The following is a 24766-nucleotide window of genomic DNA, read 5'->3' on the forward strand; positions in this document are numbered from 1 at the left end:
TAAAGGAACATAGTAAGAAATAAGTGCGCTCCCTCAGGGGCAAAGTGCAAAGCAATGCCTTAATACATAACTGTGATATTACATGAAGCAAGGAGGCATTACGTGCACTGGGAAGACAGTACTGAATCTGCCACAAACAGACCATTAAGCATAAAACATAAGCTATTAAACGTGGATATGTCTACACTGATTATTAATGTTTCATTTTGAGATGGTGTTTATATTTCCTGTAACTGCCCCACAAGCTGCATTCAGAATCTTAATACATGCTTTTCTGAAGAGATATCAGCATTAACTCATTTCACCAGTTTTGAAAATGTGCAATATTTTCATATTAAAAGAAAAAATCAAAATGAAGAGGCAAGCGATTTATTAGAAGCTACCATCTTAAAAACGTACAGTAGCCCAGTCAGTAACGAAATTCAATTATTCTTCAATTTCTACTTTATCCAGTTAATGGTTATAGGGAAGCCAAAGCCTATCCACACAGTCAGAAAGTGCAAAGAAAAGAAAGTAATCCTGAATAATTAGACATTAAGCAACATGCCTAATTCAGGGAGCCCAACAACCCTATAAGCATATTTTAGCCACCCTGTTCATAACTGTTGGTGTGCAGCTTGTCTTGAACCATAATATAATGCAGGGATGCAGCACGGTAATCTCAGATACTTCCACCCTCTAATTTTTGCCTGGTTGCTGTTCTGCATTATGTATTTATATTTAATTTTCCAAACCTACTGGAGTGCAATTAGAGCACTTGTACATTACATTTTACAGACTGTGCCATTTCCTTTCTAATTACACATGCATGCACACACAGACACACAAGCATATTATATTTATTTATATATATGTATATATATATATATATATATATATATATATATACACACATACATATATATATATATATATATATATGGGTCTACTTCTATTCGCTGACAGCCCATTTCACTGAAACCCATTTCGTTGACAGCTCATTTCATTGACAAAAGTATTCAAGGCAAAAACCTGGGTTTTGCCCCCCTCCCCACTGTTGTGCGACTGTAGAGTTGTTATATATAGTTGGGGGGTGGGGGGCACAGCCCCCACATTGGGGTGTGGGGCAGCCCCACTCAGAATGTTTGTCAATGAAATGAGCTGTCAACGAAATGGGTTTCAGTGAAATGGGCTGTCAGCGAATAGAAGTAGACCCATATATATATATATATATATATATATATATATATATATATATATATATATATATATATATATATATATGTGTGTGTGTGTGTGTGTGTGTGTGTAAGGGTCTACATTGTTTCATTGAATCTCATTTCACTGAATTTCATTTCTCCCCGACCACATATCTGAAAACACAAATAACTGAAAACTCATCTCATTGAATCTCATTTCATCAAACTGCAGTTAGTATATATGGCACTGTGTAGAGTACTGTAAGGCAAGTAAAAGGTATATGCTATTTTCCCCACTGCAGTGCAGTCCTGGAGTTACTATATATAGTTAGGGGGGGGGGGGGTGAGGGGGCACAGCCCCCCACCTATTCTGGTTTTATATCGTCCACTTTCCAATTCAGTATGTTGAAATTAACATTGTAAGAGTTCAGTATTATGGGTTTCAGTCAAGTGATTTTTCAGTATTTTGAAATTTCAGTCTTATGGTCTCAGTCAAATGAGTTTCAGTCATGAAGCTTCTATCATCTGATAGGGATCATATATATAAATATATATATATATACACACACACACACACACACACACACACACACACACACACACACACACAAATATATAGGTCTATGTCAGATGATCAAGCATTCAGAAACTCAAAGTTCATATGGTCAAGACCATATGATCGAGTTTTCTGAAACTCGGTCATCTAAAGAAAGCACAAAAATCTACCTTTTCTATGTTTTTGCAGAAGGGCAAAGCCACCCTGCACCCCACACCCCCTGCAAATTATATATACTAACTCCGCGATTGCACTATAGTGAGGAAAAGGGTAAATTTCCAAATCCACTCTGCATTCAAAAGGTTCGGGTTTTAAAAAATCTATCATATGGGCTAGACCATATGAATTTTGAGTTTCTGAATACTCTATTAACTGATAGGGACACACAAACACACACACACACATATATATATATATATATATATATACACATACATATACATATATATGTATATACATAGAATAAAACCACAAACCGTGAAGACTATATATGTACACACACACACACACACACATATACATTTATGCATACATACATAGATATTAATTTCAAGAATACTTTTACTCACATATGCTTTCTGCTGTGATCTCTGAATGAAGTCAAGGGCCCATTCCTCATTGCTTCACTCATTTGTGAATCTTTTGTCAGTAAATGGTTACAGAACAACTTACGACTGCCAAAGCTGACAGGATCTTACAGATCACAGCCCAACCACTGAATGATCATACATGTTGAAAGCCTTGGTGACTGCATCACAAGACAACTATGTGCACCGTGAGAAACATTCAGGTACTGAACACACTGGGTTTCTCACTACTGGCACAGCAAAAAAGTCTGATTTTGCCAAAATGCAACCAAAAGGGAAGAGAGAAACAAAACGGTTTGATATAAATTACACACTTCAGTGACAGAAGCTGCACTCAGCACAACTGCACAATATTTTTCCCAGTGCTGACCATCTCTGAAATTGCACTGTCATGTAAACCCATTTAAAACACAAAGTCACTTTCAAAAGAAAGCTTTTCCCAGGAATGCATATGCCAAAATAACACAAGAGTCCAAACTGCCAGTCAATAGGTAATGAGTTGCAGCCTTTGTCATTCATTATTAATAAAAATCTTTTACCAGAATCTCTCTCTGGTCAGGCAACCTTTAGATTTCTGTTACAAAGACTTCCACTAGAAAATATGGACCTCATACAGAACCTTGCAACTGACTGCTCCAGCCTCAGTCAGTCAGTCTATATTTTCAGTAACAGTACCTAACAAAAGTATTCAAAACTCTCTAGATTCCCCCAAATGACTTCTGCCATACTAGAATTACCTTGGCCCTTGTATCTCAGCTGAAAAAGGACTAGTCCCCAACACTTTTTGCAAATATGTTTTCCCATCTAAGAAATATTCTTTCCTAGCTAAATAGTCCGATAAACTAAATCTTAGTAATGTCTCATTCAACTGTCCCAATTCTAACCTGTTTCCATTATCAGTTAGACACTCAGCTGATGGAAACAACACACATTATAGATGATTCCCCCCTCAAGCTTGAATCCAGCAGCTTCAAGCCCAGTGGAAGTTGTGTGCCCTGCACTGTAATGGTTGACAATGGGGCAAGTTGAATCTGAAAGATGAACAGCTGGTGTACTAGAGCCCAGCTGCAGATATTTACAGACTGACTTCCTTTTGCTGGTGAAGCCACTGGAGGAATTGGCATGATCTGCAATGAGGATGAACTCCCTGTCCAACAAGTAATAGCATGGAGGGAATGCCCCTGGCTTACTCATTTTTTTGTTGAGATAACAAATCAGATTCTCTTTGTTGCCAACCTTTTGGTCAGCACTGCCCCAACTCACCTCTGAGATATTTATGTATACAGGGACTGGTTTTGAGAAGTCAAGGGATACCAGAACCAGTTCTTCACAGAAACACCCACTCAGGCACTTTTCCCTCAGTCAGATTCATTAGGGGACATGCAGTGCTGGCAAACTGAGGACCGAACATCTGATAATATATCGCAATCCCAAGAAAGCCCTAATCTTAGGTTCATAGGTCATTACTAGGCAGCAGACCATTAAAGAATCTAGCTCAAATTCCAAAATCCAAGTTCCCCAAGGCACTGCCAGGTTAGGTGATATGCTCAAGGTCAGACAGTAGACAAATGAAAGGAGAAAGATTCAAACAGTCTTGGTAAAAGCAGCTCATTATCCTTCTAAGCATCGACTTGCAGCTAATGTTCTGATCCTCATTCTTTACCTTACTCGCTACCTACGTGTATATGTGTGTGTGTGTGTGTGTGTGTGTGTGTGTGTGTGTGTGTGTGTGTGTGTGTGTGTGTGTGTGTATATATATATATATATATATATATATATATATATATATATGTATATATATATAGGGGTTACCTTCATTTGATCGACAGCCCATTTTGACCGAAACCCATTTGATCAAAAGTTAATTTGACTGACAACCAGTAATTCAGAACACTTCAAGGCAAATAACAGGGATTGGTCCCCCTCCCCAATGTCGTGCAACCCTGGAGTTGGTATATATAGTTAGGGGTAGGGGGGGGCAAAGCCCCCCACCTAGTTTCCTTTAAAAGAAGAAAATAACACAAAAAGTGCAGATTTTGAACAAAACACCTCCACACTCCCACTAACTATATATACCAACTCCAGAGTCACGCAACCTTGGGGAGGGGGACAAATCCCTGTTATTTGCCTTGAATACTGGTTTTCGATCAAATGAGTTTAGATCAAATGAAATTTCGATCAAATGAAGGTAACTCATATATATATATATATATATATATATATATATATATTTTTTTTTTAATATGTATATATATATATATATATATATATATATATATATATATATATATATATATATATATATATATACATAAAAGTTTGCAATCTATCACTTCACTTTAATTTAGTAAGTTTTATTACTTTACCAAATTAATAAGTAAGAGCTTTATACCTGTGTGAGAACTGCCAGTCTAGTTCTTTATCTGAGGGAAAGGTTACTCCTTCACAACTTTGACCTTCTATCTCCGTGGCTTGGTTAGTTCCCACTCCATTACTACCCACCTTCCACTTGCATTCTTACCTCACACCCAAGCCTGCCTTAATGAATTTAATATTGCTTGCACTTGGGCAGATGAGAATCATAGTATTCTGTAGAGATTACAAGGTCATCCAGATGGGCTGCAGCGTAGGTTTGATGAGGCTTTAGCACCTGGTTCATTATTCTCTGGAACATGGCCCATGCCCTGTGGAAACCTAATGTGAGGATGGTACAGTGAAATAACTCATCTGTTATCAAAAAAAGTAATTTTCTCCTTAGGTTCATCTTTTAAAGAGATCTACCAGCAACCTTGTCTCAACAAATCTAGCGCAGTTAGCAACTCAGCTTTAGTTAACTGCTTCATGGGGGTGGGCAGAGTGTAGCTGCCAAACTTGCAGATATTATTCAGTTTTGCTGAATTTGTTACAAACCTGGTCCATATTGCTCAGTTTTGGGACTAGTACAATATGGCTATTCCAGCTACTAGCTGACTTTTTGATGAACCCTAATTTCAGGATATTAACTGCTCCCTGACTGCTTATTTACGGGCTTCGGGTACTCTGTAGGGTCTTAGGTTAACCTTTTTAAATTGTGTCTATGTGATGTTTAACAAGTGTAGTTTTCCCTGACAAGTCTGAAAAGATGCACTTATTTCTGAAAAGGAACTCCTGATCCTCCTACATCTGAGGGTTTCATAAATGGCTATTTTGGGAGTGGATATAATTTTCCTCTTTTGCTCGTTGTCCGTTACATAAGTTATTCATGCCCATCATGCTTACCTGTATCTCCCTCCAAGAATTTAAAACATTTATATGATAATTTCATTCAGTATGCCTCTTCCTTATTTATCTTACTTTATAAATTCCCTCATGTAAGTATCTCATAGCGTCACTGCCACTTGTCCAGGAATTTGTTTATGGCTGTATGGACCCAAATTAAAACTTGGTCTCCCGTCTGAAACTCTACTCTACATTTCAGGCATTTCTGATATAGATTCTTTGCTGCCTAGCTTGTGGTCTCTCTCTTGGCATTACTGCTTTCAGTCAATCTCATACATATGTAATATCTACAACACATTTAAAATGTGTACTCTTTTCCTTCTACGTCTCTTTCACTGTGTCCAAATGCCCTACAGGTGATTTAGCATATACCAGTTCAAACAGACTGAATTGCATAATGGCATGAGGGAACTCTCGAACCAGAAACATTAAATAGGGTTAACAGATGGATCCAGTCTTTCCCATCTTTGTCAGTAACATTCCTTAACATAGATTTCAGAGGTGTATTAAATCACTCTGCCAACCAATCCATTTGTGGGTGATTCACTTGGGTTTTTAGCTATTTTACTTTAAAGCTTTGACACAAGTGCCTCATGATTGTGGACATGAAGGATGTACCTTGACCAGTTAGGAGCTGCTTCACTTCCCTTATACCCATTTTCATAGTATAGTACACTATCATTTTCTATGAAACTTACAATGCTGCCACCATCTTGCAGCCAGGTCTGTTTGATATACTGACTTTTTAGTGACTGCTGAGAAAGTTCTTTTTAAATCATTCCTCTTCAAGAATTTCCATAACAGTTTCCTTGCTGCTTACATGTGACAAAAGTTCACAATATGCTTTAATTTAAATGTGTGCCCGTAGAGCACACTTCTAGAAAAGGGCCACTCTTGAAATTTAAGGGACAGAGTTCTCTGAGGTGACTCCTGCCCTTGGTATTCATTTTTCTTTATTTTGTCAAAATCACTACAGTCTGGGGAAGAACTGTCCAAATAAGCATGGAGGGGGCTTCACCATGAGATGAGCTGCCAGAACTTGGGCCCAGATGGAAAGATCCCAACCCCTCTGTTTGGATATTCTTTCAAATGCTACTATGTAGGCTTCCACATCTTTGGTGCTGTTAAGAGGCTTAAGGAACAACAGGGCTCTTCGCTGTGTCATGGGTGTTGGCTACCACTACCGTCACCTCGTCAGTGGCATTGGTCTTCTTGTAGTTCTTATACCATAGTGGTCAACATGTATCGTCAGGGACAGGAACCCCTCTGTCATGACTCAAGGGATCCACAGCTACTCAGTTTAAAAAGCAAAAGCACAGACACCTGTCTTGCTGTGTGGAAAACTTGATGTTTGTCAGCAAGTAAGAAGATGCAGATACTCGCATTCTCCACCAAATGTGAAGATGTTCTAGCAGTGAATACACCTCACTACTCATAGAATTGGTAAAACAGATAATTGGTTGATTTTGCAAAAATGCAAGAAAAATGGGCAAAGCAAACAAAACAGAATGTTTGTTATAATATATGCAGTTTGGTTCTTTAGCTGCACTGGCAGTGATATTCAGCAGAGGTACACAATGTTTTTGCCAGCAATGAGAGTCTTTGAAATTGAATACTCATGTAAATCTGTTTAATGTACAGTGTTTTTCAGGAGAAAGTCTCTCTCTGTCTGTCTCTGGAAAGAATAAGCCAAAAGAACACAAGGAATTTCCATTTTATACTCACAAGCTCTTAGTACTTACCCCCCCCAGTCACCTATCACATTTCTCTATAATACTAACCTCCAAATAAATTTAAGTAATATATTCAGCTGTTCCCCTTTTAAAGCTATTAAAATATTGTTTGTAGATTACCATTATTACAGCTGTTGTTAAAGACATTCATTTAGATAGCTGTAGATATAATGACCTGAAAAAAAGCCATGTTTATATGATGCTCAGAAAAAAGATGCACTTAGTACAGAACAAAGTGTATGCCTGACTACACCCATGAGCCTGTTCACGGGTAACACACAGTCTTTGTAACTCAAGCATCTTTTACCACCAAGGTTTTGCCCCAGCAAAAAAAAAAAAAATAATATATATATATATATATATATATATATATATATATATATATATATATATATATATATATATGTACTTCTGCTGTCACTTACAGACCTCATACTGGGCTCCCATCTTTGAGCAGACAGCTCTATCTTCTTTCAGCCTCACCTTTAAGAAACACTACTCCATTCAGGTATTCCAGAGTACTCTGGATTTTTCACAAATAACTTCTGCCATACTAGAATTATGCTGGCCTTAAGAACAGTGGACTTCAGACACCTGAAGGCCAAGTGTCTTAGCACAAAGGGACCAGTTTCTATTATTTTCTCAACTGTATTCCCCAGGATAAAAGCTGGTGTTTCCTAGGTAAATAGTCCACAAAACCTAATTTTAGGGTTATGTCATTCAAATGTACCTTATCCTGTCCTGTCTCCCTTATCCGATGTGCACTCACCTGGTGAAACCACTATGCTAAGTTACAGCTGAAATATTCCAGTATCATGTGACTACACAGATGTTCAATTTGAAAAAAAAATGCAGAAAATAGTAAAAATGTTATTAGGGCAACCTCCCCCCTACACCCCCAACATGGAGGACTGTTCTGCCTCCCACTCTCTGTTACATGTAACCCTGAAACTACACAAAGAAAAAGAAAAGGAAACATATGAAGTTCTGTTAGACAAACTCATATAAATTCTAAGGGGAAGAGTACCTCACTACAAATGTATTTTTTGTAAAAATGCTATGTAAAGAAAAAGTATTTATCCACTCTGGGACAGTGATCAAGTTGCTTGAATCCTCACCACTGACAATGGAGAGGGATGTTCACTTGGAACAAAAATGGATACACCCAGTATTTCCAAATGTAGCCCTCTGCATCAAGCACAATTTCCCTTAAGAGTACACAGGGAAGATACTCAGGCCAGGGTCTGGATTTTTCTATCTGTCTCCCTCCAGGCCTCCAGTAAGACTCCCTATTGGCACAGCTGTAGAATTGGGACCTCAGCCTAGTGTCCAAGCCAAGTTCTCCAGCACCCTCTCTGTGAAACTAATGCTTCATGTCCCTGCTCCAAACAGCTGACATACATACTCTGAGATTTGATTTTCACACACACACACACACACACACACACACACACACACACACACACACACACACACACACACACACACATACATCTGGGAAAGGCTGGCACAGATTTACTAGCTATGCCCCCTTTTGCCCAGACTATAAGGTAGTTACACCGCCACCACCAGACAGTCCAAAGCCAGCAACTCTAATGCTCTTTCAAGGGTACCCAATTATACTGAGTGAAATTAATATTAATACAAATGGTAGTTTGACTGCAAGCAAGGCTTTCAGGAACAGCCAGCGCTGTCACCATATGTGTGTATATATATATATATATATATATATATATATATATATATATATATATATATATATATATATATATATATATATATATATATATATATATATACACACACACACATACTTTCAGATATTAAAATATTCTCTGAAAAGTTTAAATATATTTAATAGTAAATAAAAGAACATGAAAATACTAAATATCCATTTACAGTACACGCAGATACAGAAAAACAATACTTAACTAATCTTACTATATTTTCTTGACTGATCTGAAGAATTACTATTCCCTGGTTCATTTATTAGAGCAAGGCAAGATGAAGTAGGTGAGGGGTCCTTCTCTGTCAGGTTCCAAAAGCAGACTGCAATGAGACTTCAGTGTCACCTACTATTAAAATAACATTTTTAGTGATGGATTGCAGAATGACATCACATACATCTGGTCATCTGATTGCCATGCTACCCCCCCTTGGCTAGAAGATGTAAGGATTCAGCACATAAGTGTCAATATTACACATACACAGAGCCTTGCTAATATCTGCTGCAACTCCAAAAAGTCATAAAACAATTTCAAACCTCCACCCTTCCAGAGTAGCAATTAGTTCACCTGAAAGACAATACAGAGAGTTTCGTAGTACAGACTTTTTGTCTCTCGCTGCACTGAGAATTGTAAGATACAATCTTTATGGCCTAAGCTAGGTAATTTAATTTCAAACTAGTTTCAAATTTAGGTGGACTGAGATTAATCTCTTTTCTTCCAGTATCCTCTGTTAAAAGACGTACATTTAAACAGTGATGATAATGCATGTATATTTCTTTTTCTGTCCAGCAGGGCACACTGTTGGTACATTTTTAACACAAACATCTGTACAAATCGGTTTGATATACAAATGGCATATAATTCTTTACAAAAGTCCAGCTAGCTGTGCTAGCATATGTTACACATCCACTGCCCTACTTCTCCTGGCATGGCTGGCAATACCCCACATCGTCACACACCTGGTAATAAAAAATGAATTTAATTTCTCATGTTTTGCAACTTGTAACACAGAGAATATAATTTACTTAGCCACATGTAATGAATCAATTTGTTTTTATGTTGGCCAAAGTAAAAGAAGAATGAAAGATAGGATATGTGAATACTTGTCTGATATAAAAAGTATTGATAATTCTTCAGTAAGCTAAAATCCTTCTAAGTGAGACATTCACACTAATTCTGGCCCCACCTATCACAGTGAGTGTCAAAACAATTCTCTTCCACACACTACCCTAACCCTACAGTGGTCAACCCCCAACCTTTGCTGCCATAAATGTTAGAAACATATATAACTGCTGACCTGCATGCCTGGAGTACCCAACATAAGCCTGATAGTCTCACTGTAAGTGAAACTTGGTTTAAACCCATCATAAATAAATCCAAGGTTATAACCCCCCACTATAATATCATCCCGAATGACCATATAAAGAGGAACGGTTGTGGTATTGCTTCAATATTTCCCAACAACTGCCATATTTCCTCTTACAACAAATCAATACCAACATTCAGTTCAACAGAGTTTCTTATTACTTTCTTGAAAATAAACTATTATAAACAAATATGTATTACTGTCCTTTACATCCCTTCTAGTGATAAAACAGCTATAACAGAAGATATCCTTCATTTGATATCCATAACAATTCCACAAGAAAAAAAAAATACTTCTAGGTGATGTGAATGTCAGTCGGTTGGACATAAGCTGCAACTACCCTACATCTAGTATAAACTTATATGGTTACATACAACTAATAAATAGCCCCACACATTACAGCAAGGCATCAAATTCCTTATTAGACTGGATCCTAGTATTAGACCCTAGCAAATGCAGCACCACAGGTTCAATGTCTGATTCTCTCACTAACCACCTCCCAATCTAATCAAAAAGACATCTCACACTTCCACTTAAACAGCATGTTTCTAAAACAACATGTAACCTTTCCAGGTTTAACACAGAAATGACCACTACTACCCTATCATCTATTAACTTTAACTTCCTAAAAATCATCCCTTTAGATGATGCTGTAAATGAATTCAACACATCTTTCCTAAATATCCTAACAACCTTACACATCCTAGAAAGGAGAGACTTAAAACAGATAATGCAATCTGGCTATACAAAAGAGAAAAATTCTTATGCAGGATAGAGAAAAGGCATGGAAAGAATGGCAGAAATATAAAACACCACAATATCTTGAAACTTCAGAACTCTTCGCAATCATACTAAAAGGCTAATAACTAAAGACAAAAAAACTGTACTATAATAACTTTCAGAATAATAGTCAATGTACCCCTAAAAAATCCTAGGTATCCATTAAAGAAATATTGCATCCAAAAATTAAATCTTAACCCCTCTTGGAATAACTCACCACTCAAAACATCAGTACAGTTTAACTCTTATTATATAGATATTATAGCATCAATAACCAAGTATTCTCCAACATCAAATCCTAACCCTACCCTATAGCCACATATTACCATATCCACTTTCACCTTCAAACCTGTGCCCACATCCTATTTAACACTTAAACCATGCTCTACTTAGCTGATGACCTTACCAATGAGTACCTTAAAATAGCAGCTGATAGCATTGCCTATCCAGTCTCAGTGCTTATAAATAGATCAGTCCAGGAATTCAACATTTGCTCTCTCTGGAAAAAGTCACACATTATCCCTCTGCACAAACAAGGAAATTCAACAGACAATATAAACTTTAGACCTATAGCAATCTTATCTCTGCTCTCCAAAATACTTGAAAAATGTATCAAAAACAATTGCTAAACTATTTACTGCAGGACGAAACTCCTATCCCCCACACAACATGGCTTCTGTCCTTCCCATAGTACAAGTACTGCCCTTCTAACCTATATAGATATGGTCAATAAAGCTAAAGATAACAGCAAACTAGTCTCCTTGTTATTTCTAGATATGTCCAAAGCCTTCGACACAGTCTGACATAGCAAACTTATACTTCAAATGTCCTCATTAGGTCTCTCTCAGCCAACCCTTCAGTGATTCAAAAGCTATCTATCCGACAGGTATCCATCAGTAAAATAGCACTCCATACTCTCTCCTTAGCTCTCACTCCCAGTCAAAACCTGTGTACAACAAAGCTCTATCCTTGGCCCCTTCCTCTTTAGCATTCTAACCAACACCCTCTACAAACCCACACAACAGGCATCCCTAATACAATACAATACACACATGACTCCACACTCATTTGTATATCTGACATGGCACACCTCCCAAATATTACTCAAAAAGCTTTAACAGCCACTCAACCATGGCTTTGTAACTCACACCTCATTCTCAACCCTAAAAACGAAACTACTACTTTTTCCCCCAAATCCTCCTCTCAAAAAAAAAACATTCAAAGTCCTCTCTCTTGATCATACAGCCACTGAAGTCACTTCTCACAGCAAGTTATTAAGAGTTGATAGTGGATGTTATTCTGAAATATGACCTGCATATACAAAACTGCAAATGAAAAACTCTTCAAAACCACATGATGCTTTACAGAGCAAAACAACTTACTCATCAAAGCAACTAAAACTACACTTGCCACTACTTCTCTCCTCCCCACACTTCTTTATGGTGCTCCCATGCTTACTAACCTCCAGGCATCACAAAAATCAAAACTTGAACAATGCTAGAACAAAATTACATTTGCAAAAATACCCCTTTTGGAAGTCATTACTGTATAGCACTAAAAAGCCTAAACTGGTGAGAACTATTCCATCAACTAACACATACACAACTTTTTACCACCTATATAATTATCCAGCATCCATCTGCTTATCCAGCACTAAATAACATTCTACACATCTAAGTCCCCATTCTGGCATTACAATTCAGTGACCAAACACTCCTGTCTTTCCACAGACTTATCAGATCTGTTGGGTATTGTCTGTACTCATGCCATGTTGCTGAGACCTGGAACTTTTTACCTGTTTCCATCAAGTCAACACTTTCCATCCTTTAATACCATCCTGAAAGACTTCCTAGCCAAAAGCGTGATCTCTTCTTGCTCAACACCAGGATAAACTATATCTCTAAATGTGAACAAGTAATTATTCATACCTTTCATCTCCTTTTCTCTTCCCTCTTCACTCACTTCCTTACTTTATCATTTTCTCAATCCTGGCTTTCTCTCAAAATTTACCATAATCCTGCTTTTTTCTCACTACAGATTGCAATTTCTGTTCGTATTATACTAACTTACCTGTAATTATAAACTGGCTAGAATTTTTCTAAATATTAAATCATCTCCATATAACTTCTATCTATTCTTAACCAAAGTTTTCATATAATATCTAATCTGGTATAATTATTTACACTGTAGATGTTTTTGTATTATTTTTGAAAACCGTAAAATTATTGTTCTTAAAATGTTTTGTAATACTTTGGAGCTCTTGTGCCTCTGATGAATATGGGTTCCTACTCAGTTGAACATTCCTGTTAATCAAATGTCAATAAATAATAAGATGGGAGGATTATTACAAATGCATTATATAAACACATCAGTGAGGAAGAGGCTGCATATGATTTTAGTCTTAGAGTGAATCAAGGAATACTTATTGGTAAGACAGGAGGGTGATATATAACTAGAATCAGATGTATATAAACAAATAATTAATTTTACAGCTGCAAATTATCCTGGTTTGAATGCTGCTGTTTCTATCAAACCTGTTTTGAAACAATCTATTGTGATTTTTTTGACATATTTTTAATGTTTTAAGATATATATATATATATATATATATATATATATATATATATATATATATATACATATATATAGCTATATATATCTTTATCTATATATATATATATATATATATATATATATATATGTATATATCTATCTGTATGTGTATATATATATATGTACATATATATATATATATATATATATATATATATATATATATATATATATATATATATATATATATATATATATATATATATACAGTTTTATATTTATGATAGCTGCTTTTAAAATTGTTTTACATTTGGTGAATAATTAATTAGCAAATTAACTTCTATAAAATTACATAAACTGTACTTTTATTTGGATTGTTGCTACTGATAAAGAGATAGTCTTGAAAGCTATGTGTTTTCAATTTTCCTTAAAGGTGTTTATTTGGAGTCCTTTTGTATTCTGTATTTCTTTTTTGGTTGGATATTTTGGGCTACTTGGTTGCAGTATCCTTTGCGTTTGTTCATTTAAATTATATTTTTTCCAGGGCAACTTCCCCCTGAACCCCCAACATCAATCACTGTGCAGTCTCCTATTCTCTGCTACATGTAAATCTGAATCTATATAAAGAAAAGGAAATGTGAGATTATGGAAAATTAACTTCCCTTCCCCTCCATCCTTTGCATTATCTCCAAGCAAAACAAATTAAAAAACAGGGTAGTGCTGCTATATAACTGATGCTTTAGTTCACAAGCCATACAATGCAAGCAGGGCATTAAATGAATGGGAATCTATCAGCATGGATTCACTGAATGGATCTGCAATCAAGTGTTCTGTTCTGCAATATAGTCTAGTTTTAACTTTTTATTTTCACTACTTTACATCAAAATTATGGAAAATAGTTTTAATAATCTCTTTTTCTGTTTGAATTTGTACTACTAAGATTCCTAAATACCAGCCACTTACTTATTTTTTTAAATCTCTTTATCTTCTTATTCTTGTATGTTAAAATATGAAAGCATGTCCTGTCTAAAGCTTTCTCCTTTTTATTCTACCTGCTTAACAGTAACATCTTTATACATCTGTCATTGTATAACTTCATTTTCTTTGCTGTTATTTCATACTGTATTACAAATTCTCCACATTCAGATAAAATGCCCAGGAGATAAAAATGAAACAAGACTTAGCCGACTGTCAGCTGTACTATGACAATTGTTCTATGCTGCTTTATTTTTGTGCAATGCAACAAATTCTCTTCACACTTTCCTCAGGCAAATTTATACTTGAGTAGCTCCAGAGCAGCTAAGGTAAACTGAAAAAAAAGGAAAGCTTGCCCATTGCTTATTTAAAATTCTAGGGGTGTTGTTCCAGGCTCTATTGTGTTGAGCCACAATAGAAAAAACTTGCACTGAACTCTTGCTACTGTATTTAACTTGATAAACAATTCTATACACTATAGGAAGTGAGTTTTACTTATTTTATACATTACAGTGTAACAACACTGTTCTGTGATGTAGTAATTTTTGCGTCTGAGCCTGATCTAGCTGGTTTCCCACTGATGACAACAAGGTCTATTGCTGCTGCTTTTGGGAGTAAATAATTACTGGTTTCTTGGCAGTATTAACTTTAATTGGTCTGTGTGTTATTGTTATCTGCTTAAAATATGTGTTATAAACTCTAGTGTAATAAACTAAGACACAACAAGTTTCCCTTGTGCTCTTGCTACTAGGTTTGATTAGCATAACAGTCCCACACCATCTGGGAAGTGCCTTTTATTAATTTATTTTAAACATTAGGTCATACTAGCACTGATTTGAAAGACCCAGTTTGTAGTGTGGATCTTTTGTCATCTGAAACTGGTTTAGCTGGTCTCTGCCCCAAGTGAAAGAAGTGTCTACTGCAGTTGATTTTGGGCATGAATCACTATTGGTTACTTAGAAGTGTTAGCTTTAATTGTTACATGTACTCTTTTTGTCTGCTTTAAATGTGGTATGTTACAGGTTATAGTGTGCTGAGCTGAGGCATAACAAATTTGTCTTGAACTCTTGCCTCCATATTTGTCTTGGAACACAATCCCACAACACCCTAAAAGGTGGCATGAAAGGTGTAGAATAACAGGTTTGCTGTACCTTTAAGAAGCATTTCTAAAGTCTGCGTGTGCATATAAATACCAAGCACATTATCTTCAGTGCAATTTTGAAGGTGCAGCCAATGTTAACATCTACGTGCATGATAGCTAGTTGGTATACAAGTTAAAGTTACTTAGCTTCATTTATAATGCGTTTGTATATAATAAAGCTGCTTGAACAAGAACCCATAAGGTTTGCTGGTTCTTCCTGACCTGGCAAGCGACAGGGTGTCAGAACTGATGTTGTGAAGACTACTCATCAGAGCCATGAGGTGCAGAGGTAATGATGAAGGCAAACTAGGTGAACTCAGAGCAAAAAAGGGCCAGAAGCAAGCAATTTATTAAAAGAGATAAAATGGAGCATTACAAGGACAAAAAAAGTATTACTAAGCAAACGAATAGTACAGAAATGTTTATTAAGCAAAACAGAAGAAAGCTCATTAATCAAACAAAACGTTTAAAATAAAGTTATTTGCTAAAATGAGCAAGTTTGAAGTAGAACAAGCATGTCTAGAGTTAAAATGAGCGTAAGAAAGTATAAAGGCTATGAAAATATTACATGAGCAAAACGAAAATAACAGAAGGGGCAGAAAAGGGCACATTGAGCATAAATAAAGCAAGGCGACTGCATGTGTTTTTGCATGAATTACTACTTCATTTTTACTTAAGCCTTGAATAGCATAACTAGAATTGTTCGAAGTATCTCAAAGTGTGTAAAAATGCTTACAGTGTATGTTTAGTACTGTGCATTTATTCTGAAGAGTTTTTGTTTGCAAAGTGCAACTATTTCTAGACGTAGAGTCAAATACAGCCATTTTGAAAAGCTTCTTGTGCATGGATGTGCCTATTTGCAGAGTGCTGCCATTACAGTGGGTTTCTTGCACTGTACAGAGTATTTGGCAAAGTGCAGCCATTTGGGGAAATTTTAGTGTGCAGTGTATTCGCAAAGTGCAGGTATTCCGAGGTGTTTCTCACTCTGAACAACTTCTGCTCAGTTTATTTGCAAAGTATATTTACTTCCAAACAGTTTATTCACAAATTGCAATTACTTCAAAGTAGTTTATTCGTGAAGTACAGTTTCTTCAAAATGTTTCTTGCCCTCAGCTTCGACTGCCGAGTTTATTCGTACTAGCCAGTTATTTGAGAGATTTCTTAAAAGGATGATGAATGACTTTTACAAGCAAATAATTTCAACATAAGCGGCTCGTACAGTAAAGTAATTTCAAGACAAGTGGCTTTTACAGTAAAGTGATTTCAGAGTATTACAGTGCCCTGGAGACTTATTTTGTAAAGTTCAGTTATACAGAGGCTTATTGTGCTATTTTAAGCACATGTATCTGTGTATGCATAACTGCATGTGCTCTTGTATATTTGCAAAAGTTTTCACAAAGATATGTTAATATGGCAGATGGATTTCGCAAGCCACCACCACTTGTATTTGATCAGAATATTACATAGAATTGGAGAATATTTGAGAAAGAGTATGATATATTTATACAAGCTGCTTATTCTGATAAAGATGCATGCACCAGGGCATTCATTTTGTTAAACCTAGCAGGGTCAGAGGCCATTGAAAGGGAGCATTCATTTGCATATGCACCAGCAGTGTATGAAAGTAAAGGAGAACCCCATCGTATTGTTGTGCAGGCTGAATCATGGGAAGACCCAGAGTGTCTGAAGCGCAAGTTCAGGAAAATGTGTAACCCCCCCCAGACTAATGTTACATTAGAGAGGCATTTGTTTTACACAAGAGATGAAAAGCAAGGTCATACTAGCAAGCTCATTACTAGCCTAAGAAATAAGGCTAAAATGTGTAAGTTTGGGGATTTTAATAACACTGCTGTGAGAAAGATTTTGCTTCGTGACAGTGATTTGACTCTGAGCAAAGCCACTGAGATTTCTCAGATCCATGAAGTTACAGAAAGGCACACAGGTATGCTTGCTACTTGTTAGTGATAAGAGCATGGCTTCAACAGGCTCCACAGCTAATGTAGACAGCATGCAGCAGGTGACAGGCAAAAGCAGGCCTAAGCATATGACAGCAGTAGCCCCTGTAGGAATTCCAGGTAAAACCCGTAGTCTTCTAGCAAATTCCAAGACCAGTTCAGTTAAAGGAGCATGCTCAGTGCAGAACAAAGGTTATTCAGTGCAGAACAGATGCTGCTCAGTACAATATAAGGTTGAATCAGCAAAACTGAAATCAAGCTTTATTGTTAACTGTTGCAATTGAAGCGCAAACCATGAGTCCAGAAGAGAAAAGTGCATAGCATTTGGTCAGCAATGCCACAAGTGTAAGAAATGGAACAATTTTCATCAAAGATTTTGTAAATCAAGTAGACCTAACACAGTTACAAAGAAGGGTCACCCAAAAAGCAAGTTGATCAAGTAAACCTGCAACAGTCTGCTTTCTGTGTAGATGGTGTGTCAGTGATTGGTGAAAAGACTGATGCAGTAGATTTACTGGCAAGAAATGAAATGTTTTGTACTGTTCGGATCAATGGTAAATTCGCCAAACTCAAATTAGACACTGGTTCAAAGTGTAATGTTAGGTCTGCATATACTTTTCCAAGAGTCAGAGCTGGTGAACAACTAAATGTGACTAGTTGTGCAAAACTTGCTGCTTATGGAGGTGAAGGAATTCAAAGTGAAGGCTCAGAAGTGCTTTTGTGTTATGTGGGCAAGAACTGTTCTAGCCTATTATTATGTGTAGGTCAAAGACCTGTGCTGTCACTACTGGGTCTCAGGAATAGTTTGAGAATGAATCTGCTTCCTTTTACCAAAGAGGTTCATCAGATAAGCACTTGTCCCAGTTCCAGCTTCACTAACACAATTTTTTCAGAGTATGCTAATGTTTTTGATGACAACTTGGGCAAGCTTCCAGTGGAATAGTCTATGAAACTAGTCCCAGAGATGAGTCCAGTGGTTAGACCAGCAAGAAGAGCTCACATAGCTATGCGGCATAAAGCCAAAGCTCAGTTGGATAAAATGGTGCAACAAGGTTTAATTTGTCCAGTTACAGAACCTACCATGGTAGCAGCTCATAAAAAACACTCAGATGAAATCAGAATATGCATTGACCCAAATGATTTGAACAAAGCATTGAATGAAACTATCATTCTTGGGGATGTCAACATTAACTGGCTATTTCTCTCCTCTCAAAACTCCTCACAACACCTTAATCTCTATGGCTTTACTCATCTCTGATCCCACTTATTTCAGTTACTCCCATACAGCCTCATCTCTCCTTGACTGGATTCCTGACTCTCACCCTTCCAAATACCATAACCCTGAAACACTACCAAATTCCCTAAGTGATCACTGTCCAGTAAAAATACTAAGATACACATCCCATCAAGCTGAACCTCAAAGGTTTATCAAACAACGACAATTAACAAACTTTAATCCTGAAACTCTCAAATCTTTAGTATCAAAAGTGAACTGGAACCCCTTAAAACTACTCCCTTTGGATGAAGCTGTCCTTTTAACTCCACTTTCCTTAGTATTTTAAATTCTGTGGCACCCCTTAGAACAGTCCGCATAAAGTCTAACATAGCCCCATGGCAGACCATAAACACATGTGCAGTACTGAAAAAAAAAAAAAGACAGAGCATGAAAACTTTGGATTAAAACTAAACATCAACCAGACCTCCATAAATATAAAGAACTTATAAATCTTGCCAAAAGTCACATAAATAAAGATAAGAAAAACTTCTATAATAATCCATCTTCTACCCTTAAATCCAACCCTAAAAAGTCCTGGCACTCTGTAAATCAAATACTACACCCAGGTACGCAAGCCTCCCCTAACCCTCATCATGACAAAACACATGAGGAAACTGCCTCCATATTTAACAACTACTTTATAGACTCAATATCCAAATTACTAAATCAAGACACAAACCATCCCACCAACAATAACAGACCTAATAGCTCAAATTCTTCCATCAGTAGTACCTTACCACTACCTTCTCCCTCGAACCTGTCTCCACTAACTATATTAAAACTCTACTATCTAAATTAAAACTTTGCTCCACATCTGTAGACAACATCCACATTCCTTCAGGCTGCTGCTGATGTTCTTGCTTTCCCAGTTTCTATTCTAATAAACCGCTCTATTACGGAATCCACAGTCCCTTCCATCTGGAAGCAATTTTACATTTTCCAATATACAAAGGAGGAAACTCCACAGATACAACTAATTTTAGACCCCTAGCCATACTCTCACCACTTTCCAAAATTCTGGAAAAATGTATACACAATCAAGTCTTACACTAGCTTCTGCAAGAAAGTCTACTCACACCTACCCAACATGGCTTTTGTCCCATGCACAGCACTACAACAGCTCTCCTGTCTTTCCTAAACTCTGTATCACTAGCTAGAGACAGTAACAAACTTACTTCCTGTCTCTTCATTGACCTCTCTAAAGCCTTTGATACAGTCTCTCATAAACTTCTACTTAAATTAGCAAACTTACACGTCTCTCCATCCACCATACCTTGGTTTAACAGCTATCTCTCCGATAGACTCCAATCAGTGAAATGGCTCTCAGCTTTCTCCCTTCTTCCTACTGTTAAAACGGGTGTTCCACAAGGCTCCATACTTGGGCCGCTTCTTTTTAACGTCTTTACCAACCTTCTTTACTCTTCCTGTCCTGGATCCTCACTGATACAATACGCAGATGATTCTACACTTATCACTATTGCTGAATCACCAGCTCAGCTAAAATCAGACACACAGTCCTCTTTTAACTCTGTAGAAAACTGGTTATCTGAAAACCAACTTATCCTTAAACCAAAGAAAACCAAATTACTACTCTTTCTCCCTAAAATCCTTAACCACATAAAGTCTTCCTTCTCCATGCTGTGACAAAATAATACTCAAATACAGGTGGACACCAATACAAAACTCTTAGGTGTTACTACTGATGACAGACTAACCTTTGATTTACATGTCAATAATTGAATATGAAAAACACGTCTCAAGCTAGGTCTCCTCTATAGAAACAAAAAATATCTTACCAAACCAGCAAAACTAACCCTTTCAAATACCTACCTCTTACCCACTTTACTTTATAGCTGCCAAATTCTCACCAGCCTCAACACTGGACTACTAAACAAGTTAGAAACAACTTATCACAGGATTGCCAGATTTGCTGCCCAAATTTCTTACAAGTCCCGTCACTGTCTCTCACTAAAAGAACTAAATTGGCTAGAATTACCTAACCTGCTTTGGTATAATCAGTTTCAAATTATTAATTCCATTCTCTACAAACCCTCTTTCTGTCCAACTATCTCATCTCTAATCTCTCATTACCTCCCCACTAGATTACTCTGCAGTTCTGAACAAGGCCTACTAAAAATCTACAAACCAAGGACCAAAATGGGTCACCTAGACTCTAGCTTTAACCTTTCCAAGACCTGGAATAGCCTACCACTAGATATAAGATCCCTTGAACATCCCAATCAATTCAAAACCGCTACAAAAAATACCTTCATGAAAAATGGACTTGCCAATGTAATTATCCCCGTAAACACTCCCCTATAACCTTCTACTTCTCTTCTCTCTTCCTTCCCTTCAATAAACAAACCTACTACTTTATCTTCTCCTCTTGGTACATCACTGTACAAACATAACTAGTAAAATATTTCAGTTATGTAACTATTGCACTATTATGTATATAATATGTAATTATGAATGTATCCCTCTGATGATTGTATTTCTATGTATTTCACTTGCCACAGTTTAATGTATGACACTGTAATGCAATAATGTATGGTACTGATGAATGTAATGTGTGGCACTGTAATGCAGTAATCTGTGCTACTGATGAATGTATTTCTATATGTATTTAATATGTAAAATTTCTATTTTCTGTTGGAGCTTTTTTCCTCGGGCCTCCGCTGAAAATGGGCATTGGTAGCCCAGTCGGACAAACCCGGTAAACAAATATAAAATATAAATATATACATCATCCTATGTGTACAGTTGAAGAAGTCACAGCCCTGATACCGAATGCCACTGTTTTTTCTGTCTTGGATGCAGAGAGTTCATTTTGGCAGGTGATGGTCGATTGCAAATCTTCACTACTGACTACATTAAGTACCCCATTTGGAAGATATATATTCCTCAGGATGCCATCTGGAAAAAATTCAGCAAGTGAAGTCTTTCAGCGTGCGATGGAGCACATTTTTTTCAGGTTATCCTTGTGCAATAATACAGAAGTGTAGGAAAGAGTGTTCAGTGTGTCACTAAAACCTGAGTAAAGGAACACTCCGGATACAAGCTTTCCAAAGAGCCAAACTTTAATGTATAAAACCACCGTACAAAAAACAATCCAAACAGTGAAGCAAGCACATAAACACAAACACTCCATAAGCAACTGCGTTTTCATCTATAATGATACAGACTTCATCAGACACCTGCAGGACATAGCGAGAATCAATATATAATCCCCTCAATAAATTAATTACTGCTTAATAAGCTAATTAGAGCTAAAAATCACAGGATTTAAAATACAGTGTTGAGTTACACAAAATGTGGTCACATAAATGTAAAAAACACAAGAATGCACAAAAGTGAATAAATAAGTAAATGTATAAAAGATATATTTATATGTATATGTGTTGCACCATAAAAATCTAATGACATAAAATATTATAAGTACTCAAATCCTACATATAAATTTATATAAAAAAAATGCACATAAAATTACAAAAGCATGACAATGGCTCCACCTAGTGGAATTAATTGAGTGCAACATAAAAACTAAATACAAAACCCCTCGTCATGCTAAAATTCAATCTATAGCTTAGCTGACCTCATGTTTAAAACTGGAGCAAGGGAAACCATATCATTCAAACCTGGCTCTCTATTTGCTTCCAAAACAATCTGCCAGTAAAGTTCCCTATATTCCACATTTGTCTCCCAAGATCCACCCCTAATGTCCATGAATACATCTTCCATGACAAAAGAACTTAAATCTAGAGCCCGAAATTAACAGAGTATGTTTATAAAGTGCATTCTTTTGATTTCCTTCTCTAGTGTCGTACATGTGTTTGTATACATTTCCTAAGTTTCCTTTTGGTCTTTCCTATGTAGAAAAACATCACATCCTACACAAAGGGCAATATATACTATTCCTTTATCACATGTATAGTGGGACCTCCCAATGACGTATCTGTCTCTACTCATAATATACACCTCCATACTGTTGGAAACAAAAGGACATTGTGAACAAATCCCACACTTGACAGTCACTACTTTGTTCTTAGGGTTGGGTTTGTTTTGTTGTCTCTCCAATATATTCTTAATATTCTGCCCCTTCCTGTATACACATTTTAAAGGGTTTGCAAAAATTATTTGTAAAGCGGAAAGGCTATCAAACTTAGTTGATTCTTTCTTCATAACATTCCTAATAATGTTAGCACCACCATTATAATCTGTAATGGAAGCACCGACATTATAATCTGTAATGGAAGCACCGCCATTATAATCTGTAATGAAAGCACCGCCATTATAATCTGTAATGGAAGCACTTCCATAGATCTCACCACTAACCTGATCTATGTTGTTGGACCCATTATGTGTGCTGCATAAAATTGTTTTTTCTATCCTCAAAATGGGTGCAAACCTGTCCTTTCTCCTGGCCAAGACCTCACCCTGTACTTCATAAATTAAATCTGTGGGATATCCTCTTTCCAAAAATATATTTTGTAAAAGCTTGAATTAGACAAGGTCGCTATCGTTCGAGGTCATTCTGCTGCCCCTGACAAATTCCCCTTTGACTATACCTTTCTTCTGGCTGTAAGGGTGTGCACTGGTATAACACAAAAAGGAAATGGAATATGTATCTTTCTTATGTATTTGGACATAAAACCATTGTTGTGTTTCTGATAATTAACACCGTTGTATTGAATATTATATGTGAATTTCAAAAAATTAGTAGATTTTGTGATATAGTCAAAGAATTCAAAAAACATCAACACTGTATTTTAAATCCTGTGATTTTTAGATCCAATTAGCTGATTAGGCAGTAATTAATTTATTGAGGGGATTATATATTGATTCTTGCTATGTCCTGCAGGTGTCTGATGAAGTCTGTATCATTATTTGCATTATTTACAAAGGTCCTAAAACTGTTGTTCCTGCTTCCTTAACAGGAGTATATCCAGATTTTGTATCATAGTGACCCAGGTTCTGAATCTACTAAGAGAAGGCGACAGGACTTGTGTTTTAGACTTCTCTAGTGAAAGACATTGATAGAGATTTACTTCCTGTTCAGTATGTAATAGTACTAAACCGCATTTGCAAAAAGAGCCACTTCAGCTAAGTCAAATCCCTGAAACCTTGGGCAACAGTAGCTACTGACATATTCGACTGGAATAATCAACATTACTTATTACTGGGAGACTCTTATTCGAACTAGTATTACCTAATCTAACTTCTACTACAGTCATTACTAAATTGAAACATAATTTCTCAGTCCATGGCAGTCCACAGAAATTAATCTCTGACAATGGTACCCAATTTACCAATCAATTGTTTCAGAAATTTGCAAGAGAGTGGGACTTTTTACATGTTACTAGTAGCCCAGAGTATCCAAGATCAAATGGACTTGCTGAATGTGCAGTATAGACTACAAAGCAATTACTTGAGAATTCAAAGTGTGATAATACTGATGTTTCTTTGAATTTACTCAATCACAGAAACATACCCTGTGATGATATACTTGGCTCACCTGCTCAGTGACTTTTATCCAGGCAAACCAGAACAACACTACCTATCAGTTCTAGTTTATTGAGGCCTAAAGCTAAAAACAACAAAGCCGTTAGAGCCCAGTTATTTAAAAAGCGTTCTTTTCAGAAGTCCAATTATGACAAATTGAGCAGATTTCTTCGTCCATT

This window comes from Protopterus annectens, chromosome 3.part0 (genome assembly GCF_019279795.1).
Source record: "Protopterus annectens isolate FY-2018-M chromosome 3.part0, PAN1.0, whole genome shotgun sequence".
In the NCBI taxonomy this organism is placed as follows: domain Eukaryota; kingdom Metazoa; phylum Chordata; order Ceratodontiformes; family Protopteridae; genus Protopterus; species Protopterus annectens.